This window comes from Oryx dammah, unplaced genomic scaffold (assembly GCF_014754425.2).
Source record: "Oryx dammah isolate SB20612 unplaced genomic scaffold, SCBI_Odam_1.1 HiC_scaffold_8, whole genome shotgun sequence".
Taxonomy (NCBI): Eukaryota; Metazoa; Chordata; class Mammalia; order Artiodactyla; family Bovidae; genus Oryx; species Oryx dammah.
This window is the reverse complement of record NW_024070192.1, coordinates 17,233,509-17,241,949: the sequence shown is the minus strand read 5'-3', so window position 1 is coordinate 17,241,949 and position 8,441 is coordinate 17,233,509.

The window sequence follows — 8,441 nt, the reverse complement described above, 5'->3', positions numbered from 1 at the left end:
AAGCAGCATCTGGGTTCCCAGACTAGCAGGGGAGTTCTGCCCCACTACTAACCCCTGCCCCCAGAAGATTCCTAGTCTGATGGTAGAGACACAGCCCCTGTCCTGAAAAGCTCTGAGTCAGTTGGCAAGGGGTGGGGCGGGAGGGATCACACACACACACACACACACACACAGAGCTATGCTCAAATGATACATCTAACCAAGAACAGCTGGATGAAAATGTTACCAAAAGCAAGGAATCGCAAAGGTAGGCAGGATGACGAAGTTAAGATCTGGTCTGGAAGGCTTCCTGGAGGAGGTGAGTGCTGAAGGAATGGTTTGATGACAGGGAGAAAGGATTCCAAGAGAAGAAGGCAAGCGTGTGTGGCCTGAGACATCTACAGAGGACAGATGGGTGTGTGTCTTTTAATGAGTTTGGTTCAGAAATCAAGTCCTTCCAAGCTCTACTTTGAAGCTTGATGAGATAAAAAATTGGGGTGGGGAGGCTCAAGGCCTACTTGAGTTAATGTTTATTGTGTGCTAGTTTTGAAGGTAGCATCTTATAATGTAAATATTAATAGCTTGGGAGGCAAGAGCAGAGACAAAGGCATGGCTTTGGTCTTGTACAGGATTTCCTTCTGAGCCTTCAGTGAGACAGAAACCCAATGTAAACCTGCTTAAGTAGGAAAGGGATTTCCTGGCTCATGAAATTAGGAAGTTTGGAGGGACGGCTCAATCCAGGGGCTTAACTGACATTGTCCTCTCCCTCCCCTCTCTCCATGTCTCTCTTTCAACCTCTCTCTCCCTCTCAGCTTTGCTTTTCTCTTGGAGGGCTTCGTTCTCAGGCAGCCTCTCCACATGGCTGGAATTCAAGCTCCAGGTTAAGATGTCTTGCTCCCACAGAGCCAGTGATCAGTTAGAATTAGTACTCAAGGGGCCATGCCAGTCTGAGTTTGTTCCTTCTGAAAGTTTTTCCCAGAAGTCCCTTCCAGCAACTTCTTCCCACCTCCTACTGACCAGAACGGGGTGACATGATTGCAAGAAAACCTGGAGACTACAGTATTTTCTACTGGGCTTCCACTAAAAGTAGGGTTTTGTTAGTGAGAATCAAAGGGAGAGAGGACATTGGTCTGTGAGGCAGCACTGTCTGCAGGAATACCAAGGAAGATTCCAATTGGCTCTGTGTGGTCATGTGGTCATTCTTGAACCAACCACTAGGGCCCATGGATAGAGTTCTCCAGTTGGCCAGGGCTACTTCAGGTGCTTGCCCCCTGCTGGAGAAGGCAGCCCTGGCTGCATCCTGTGAAACAGACTTTTCCATATGAAGGGGAGATATGCCCCAGCTGAAGGGGGTACTGGCTTGTAGTCTGAAGAGGGGATGCTGGGCAAATCAACAACATATGCCCATGACAGGAATTCTCCAGTACAGAAAGAAAATATACCAGAAAATAGCTTTAGAAAGAAAAAATAGCTTCAGGAATCTCCTTCCCCTGACATAATATATGCAAAGTTATATTGCAGGAACCAAATATAGCCATCCTGAGAAAAATGGTTTAGAAAGACATCCTGGTGCAAGTGAACTTGGAGTTCGGGTGTGAAGGAGCTGATAGCTAGAGAGGAGAAGGGAGGTTAAAAACCCAGAAGGATAAGTGCTACACAGAGGCCAGGAACAGAGCTACCTAGGAGGGAAGGCAGGGTGGACAGCCCACCCTGCGGCCGTGGAGGCTGGAGTTTCTCCCTGCCTGTACCTGGGCCCCAGAAAACTGAAGGCTTCCCTTTCATCCTGAGTCAGTGTCTGGCTTTCACACAGCCCTAATGAGCATTGTTTTGGCCTAGGAGGGTGGGCAGAGGGGAATGGGGAAGACCCCCAATGCTAAGTTCCGGGGAGAGGAGGGAGGTGGCTCTGATAAGGGAGCAAGTGTCTAACACAGTTAAGTGACTGTGGTGGGTTTCCCTGGTGAACCACTGGTGGTTCAGCGGTTAAGAATCTGCCTGCCAGTGCAGGCGACATGAGTTTGACCCCTGGGCCAGGAAGATGCCACATGCCGCAGAGCAAATCCACGTGCCTGTGCTCCACAGCCCAGGAGCCACAGCGATCAAAGTCCGCACGCCCTAGAGCCCAGGCTCTGCAACAAGAGAAGCCACCTCAATGAGAAGCCTGCGCACCACAGCTTGAGAAAAAGCCTGTGCAGCAAAGATGACCAGCACGGCCAAAAACAAATAAATAACTTTTTCTTAAAAAGTGATTATGGGACTTTCCGGGTGGTCCAGTGGCTGACTTTGCCTTTCAAGGCAGCAGGTGTGGGTTCAATCCCTCGTCAGGGAGCTAAGATTCTACAGGCCATAGATGGCCAAAAAACGAAAACATAAAACACACGCGATATTGTAACAAATTCAATAAAGACTTTAAAAATGGTCCACATCAAAAATCTAAAATAAGAGAAGTGATTATATAGTCATATTCAAGGGCTATGCCAGTTACCAGACACATCCCAGGAGGCTTTGCTGGCAGCTCGACAATTCACCGTTAAACCTGGGATCGGGCCGGCTGGTGCGGCAGCAGGGCGAGGAGCCCAGGCACAGACAGCTGGGGTGGGAATCTTTAAGGATGAAAATGATGGGTAAGAAACTTGCTGTTTCCATGGAAACTGACTCTGGGAGGATGAGACATTGTCTAATGGGTAACCCGAGGGGAGAATGCCACCCACCACCAGGCTTTCACTGTGGGTGGCAAGCAGGCACCTCCGGAAGCCACCGTTTCAGCTGTGTTTGTGGGCTCTGTCCACCTCTGTCTGCATCCTCTTAGGGACATCACCATCTGGCAAGGTGTGTGCCAGTTCACATCACTCTCCAAGGGACCTGGGGAGATACGCCCAATCAGAGAAGACCTGGCATGGCTTCCGCCACCCTGTTAGCTGTGCATGGCAAGAGTATGGCAGAGCACCACGTCATGGGACCTAGCTGGGGTAAATGCCACAGACAAGGGTTAGGACAACCTGGCAAGGCGAGAATGCCCATGGCAGGGGTGAAATGGCATGAGCACTGGACTGGGAGCAGGGCACCTCCACTCTGATTTCAGATCTATTATATTACCAGCTGGCTGAGTGACCCCCTGGCACATCACTCTCTCCCAGAAGGTCCCTAAGACCCCATTCAGCTCCACTTTTCCTCTGTTCTTGGATTTGGAACCTGACAGTTTGGATCTCATCAGCCCCTCATCTCAGCACCACCCACCATGGCACAGGCTGCCCTCCCCCCCCCCCCCCCCCCCCTGAGACCAGCCTAGGCTCCTCTGAGGCTGTCACTCAGGTTCTGAGACAGGCAAGATGCTGCAGCGGCCCCCCTGCCACAGGCCTTTGCTGCATGGGGCCACCTTGCCCCTGAGCTTGGGGTGTCTGAGCATGCAGACAGATGTTCCCATAGCTCTTGGTTGCCCCCGCATGCTCCCAGAGACGGGTTTCATAAGCTGCCTGTTGCAATTACGCTTCCATTTCCAATAGGTGCTATTTTAATTGGACCTTTCCCTGGGATGAGTGTGAAGGAAAAAGCAATTTGTGGTGCGGGACTTTGGCTCTGGCCCTGAACATACACGGAAGGATTCAATTTTCTCTCCCCTACCCCCTCCTTCTCCTTTCTTTGCCCTCTGCTCCATCTCCTCCCTCCTGGCCCTTCCACTCCTCCTCTGCCATCCCCACCGCCTCCTCTTCATCTATGAGGGGCAGCAGAGTGTGATGGGGGTCTCACGGGCAGGGAAGAGACCCCAAGAATCTTTCTGGCAGCAAGGAAAACAAAAGGTAAGTGGTTCAGGCACTGCTACCAGCTCCTGCAGGCTCTCTCAGAAACACTGACAAATACCGGAAGGCTGGCAATTAAGGGAAAAGACCCCAAGTTCCTACAGTAAGACAGTGACTTCTGGCTTGTCTTTAGCCCATGCCTCCTCCAGAGGCCCCATCTTATGGCTCTGGGATATGGTTTCCTCTTGGACACGTATTGTTCATTCCAATTTCAATCAATATTCATTAAGTCTGTACTGTGTGCCGAGAAGCAGGGTACGAAGGAGGGCAGAGTCATGAGCCTGTTCCCTGGCACCATGTCTGGCCCCAGCAAGCCCTCAACCCCAAGCTTGAGCCCCAGTCACAGAGATACTCGTGCTTGTTTCAGGATATAACCCTTTCACATGACTCCTGCTGAGACTTTCCTCCCAGGCTGCATCTGGTCAAGTCATTCAGCTGAGATTCAGCTCAAAGGCCCCTTCCTGTGTCTCAGATGAGTAGACACTACCCGGTACCTACGGTAATAGAGTTTGTGTGTTTTACTGTTGTGAGTTAGACGTGCATGTTATTGCAGAGGAGTTTGGCAGACTATGGGGTTAGTTAGGTGGCTCAGTGGTAAAGAATTCACCTGCCAAGCAGGAGACGCAGGTTCGATCCCTGGGTCGGGAAGATCCCCTGGAGAAGGAAATGGCAACCCACTCCAGTATTCTTGCCTGGAGAATCCTGTCATGGAGCCTGGAAGGCTACAGCCCATGGAGTTGCCAAGAGTCAGACATGACTAAGAAACTAAACAACAATGAAGCAACATGGCAGACTGTACTATCCAAAGAAGGCCACACGCATGGCTTGACCCCTCCTACCTGTTGTTCTTAACAGTGTGACCAACACCTCCTGCTCTGAGAGGCAGTGGGGGCTTGTGCCTGCCACTGCCCAAGGAGCATGGAGGAACCGACCGCGTGGGACTTCTGAGGCTTGGCCATAAATAAGTACTGCTCCACCAGGCTCTTTCCCTTGGGCTGCTCACTCTTGGAATCCAGCCACCATGCTGTGAGGAAGCCCTGGCTGCATGGAGAGGCCCCAAGAAGGTGTTCTAGTGGACAGCTTCAGTCAAGGAGTTCAGCAGATACCAAGCATCAGACCCGTGAACGAATCTTTGGATGATTCCCTCCCCCAGCCCTGGAACCTCCCAGCTGAATCCTCAAGACCCGAGCATCCCAACCATGCCCTGTCCTAGTCTTTAGAAACGGTGAGACAACTACTGAGCGTTAAGTCCCTATGATTGTTTATTTCAAACTTTAACCTTTTTATTTTGTATTGGAGTATAGCTGATTAACAACGTTGTGTTAGTTTCATATGAGCAGCAAAGGGACTCAGCCATACACATACATGTATCCATCCTCCCCCAACCCCTCTCCCATCCAGGCTGGCATGTAACACGGAGTAGAGTTCCACGTGCTATACAAAAGTTCCTTGATGGTTATCCATTTTGAATACAGCAGTGTTGTTTGTTCACTTTTAAATCTTTATGTATTTATTTGGATGCACCAGGTCTTAGTTGCAGCATGCAGGATCTTCAGAACTAGATGTGGGATCTAGTGCTCTGACCAGGGACCAAACCCAGGTTCCCTTTATTGGGAGCACAGATTCTTAGCCACTGGACCCCCAGGGAAGTCTCTAAGCCCCTGTGTTTTGTGGTGACACATTATTTGAAACTAATGCAGGTGGGACCTTGTGAATCACACTTGTACTCCAAGGCCCAGCTCCATGACTGGGTACATAGCGGGTGCCCAATGAGTGTTTACTGAATGACTGAATCCATGAACTTCAGCAGGTGACAGTTCCAGTCTAACCTTTCAACCATCACTCCCACCTCTCCTACATCCTCTCCCCAGAGCTCTGCTGTTTCTGGGGAACCTACGCAGTCCCAAGCCTGCCCTGGATGACATCGGAGCCCTCAACCGATAACCCCTGCAGCCCAGAGCATCCTCATTGATCCACGTGATTGATCGTCTTGTGCTCACCACAGTTCTAAGCAGGTCAGTATTACCATCCCCATTTGACACACAAGGACACTGAGGCTGAGAGAAAGAGAGCATAAGCAAGTGATGGGTGTGGTGCGCTTAGTCACTCAGTTGTGTCTGACTCTTTGCGACCCCATGGGTTGTAGACCATCAGGTTTCTCTGTCCATGGGATTCTCCAGTCAAGAATACTGGAGTGGGATGTTAAAAGGGTACAATACTAGGGTTGAGCTTTTTTTTTCCCCCCTTAAGTGAATATCCCAGGCGTTCTACATCTTTAGTTAACGGTTATTGCCTTCAAATAGATGATCTCAGAAAATTTGTTTCAATGTGTCTTCTCGTTCAAGAAGGTGGCCATGGTTTCCCATTCCGGAATTCTGCTTTGGGGGCTGCCTGCCAAGGGTCTCCCAGGGCCTCTGTGCTGAGCTCCCTGAAAGAGGCTGCTCCCTGCCACAGCAGTGAAGGAGGGGAAGAAATGGTTTCCTAGACACTGACTGTGTGCCCACCCAGGCATACTGCAGCAAGAACTCAGACAACATGAAGGAGCATTCAGGATTTTCTCCTTAGAAGTTCACAACCACACGGAGAGAGGTCTGAGGGTCAGCAATGATTACTCTCTGTTCCTATGGAGGTCCCAGCTCCCCAACCCGTTGCCCCATCCTTGCACAGGCCCCGGTGTGAGAAACTCTTAGCAGAGCAGAGTAGTGACCAACTCAAGCTTTTACCAGATAAAAGTTTGATATCTGGGACTTCCCTGGTGGTCCAGTGGCTAAGACTCTGTGCGTCCAGTGCAGGGGGCTGGGTTTGATTCCTGGTCAGGAAATTGGATCCCTCACGCCACAATTAAAGATCAAAGATCTCATGTGCTGCAACTAAGACCTGATGCAGCCAAAGACATTTTTTTTTTTAAGTTTATCTAACACTACTACAGATTTTGGCTGATCATGATAAAGGCTAATTTTGGAAAGGGATGGAGGACTCAGAATACCAAACTGAAAGCCTGAGTAAAGTGCTGAGGATCATGAATGAATGAATATCTATTTCCCAATTCTCTGACACAAACTGGGTGTCCAACATTTCAGTTCCATCCTGACTTCCAGATTTAACATCAGACCCCACAGGTTAAGGGTTCTGCCTCACAGGCCTGCTCCCCACCTCAGATGCCAATTGCAATGGAGTGCCCAGGATACCAGCACTTCTATCCAGCTTGGCTGGAATGAGTCACAGAACTTTGGAAAATTCTATACAGTAGTGTCCCCGCCACCCCCCATCCACAGTTCTACCTCCCATGGTTTCAATTAACTCTGTTCAACCTCAGTCTAAAACATTAAATGGAAAATTCCAGAAATAAACAACTCGTAAGTTTAAACTGCATGCAAACAAAAACAAAAACAAAAACAAAACCTGCCAGCAGGTGCCAGGAGGGGAGTGGAGCCAGAGGATCTGCCCAAGCTGTCTTAGGTGAAAGAATAAGGGGCCACGGCCTTGGGCTGGAAGGGGGAAGAGGGGTGGCAGCGCCTTCCTTAGGCACAGCCCACACCGAGTGACTGTCCACCCAGGACTCAGCTCCACTGCAGGCTTCTTGAGCCTCGGGGCAGCAACCACTTCTCAGATGGGCCCTGAGCTGACGCACGAGAGCTGTGAGCCTAACAGACAGCCCTCTCAGCAGCTCTCCCTCACTGCCTTTGACAGTCACGGGCTGATGGATGTTGCTGTTGTTTAGTCACTGACAAGATCTCTGAGATCCCATGGAATATAGCCTGCCAGGCTCCTCTATCCATGGGATTTTCCAGGCAAGAACACTGGAGTCGGTTGCCATGTCCTCCTCCAGGGGATCTTCCCAACCCAGGGATTGAAACCAAGTCTCCTGCATTGGCGACCCTTCAAATTCCCCATATCCAGGCTACAGTCCAAGCCAGTTAAATCATAATGGATTGGGGTAAGACCCACACACAGGTGTCTTTAAAAGGTCTGGAGAGGATTTCAACATGGAGCCAAAGTTGAGAGCCCACTGCCAGTGGGCTGTGGGGATGAGGCAGGGAGGTGCACTCAACGGAGGTTCCATGGTGGGGGGACTACCAATGGCACCCAAGGGGGCCAAGGACTGCAGAATCCTCTGCCGCCCCCCTTCCCTAGGCTCCAATATGCTGCATGACATGAACAGACGCAGAGAGAGGGGAAGGGGCTGACATACCGGGGAGCATTTGCCGCGTCTGTTTGCAACACACCCGTGTGCTGTGAGACTTAAAGTAAGGGGAGCCCTAGAAATTAGAATGAACTGAGATCTCAGAAGGCACTGCTGGCCATACCCTGAGAGCAACAAGGGCCAAGTCGCTGCTCAGCAGAAATTTCTATAAGGAAACAAACTAAATCTGAAGATGATTCCTCCTCTTCCAAATGCACCAGGCCTAAGGCAGAGTGGAGTGCTGGGCAGACCAGCCCGAAAGGCTTATGTCTCCCCCTAGTGGAAAGATTGAGTACAGCTCCCATTCACCACTTCGAGGAGAGTTCAAGAGAAGTTGTTCAGTCGCGTCTGTTAGCGACCTCATGGATGGCAGCCTACCAGGCTCCGGCGTCCATGGGATTTTCCAGACGAGAGTACTGGAGTGGGCAGCCATTGCCTTCTCCTTCCAGGAGGTCCTCCTCAAATTCTCCACCCCTGCCCTCTAA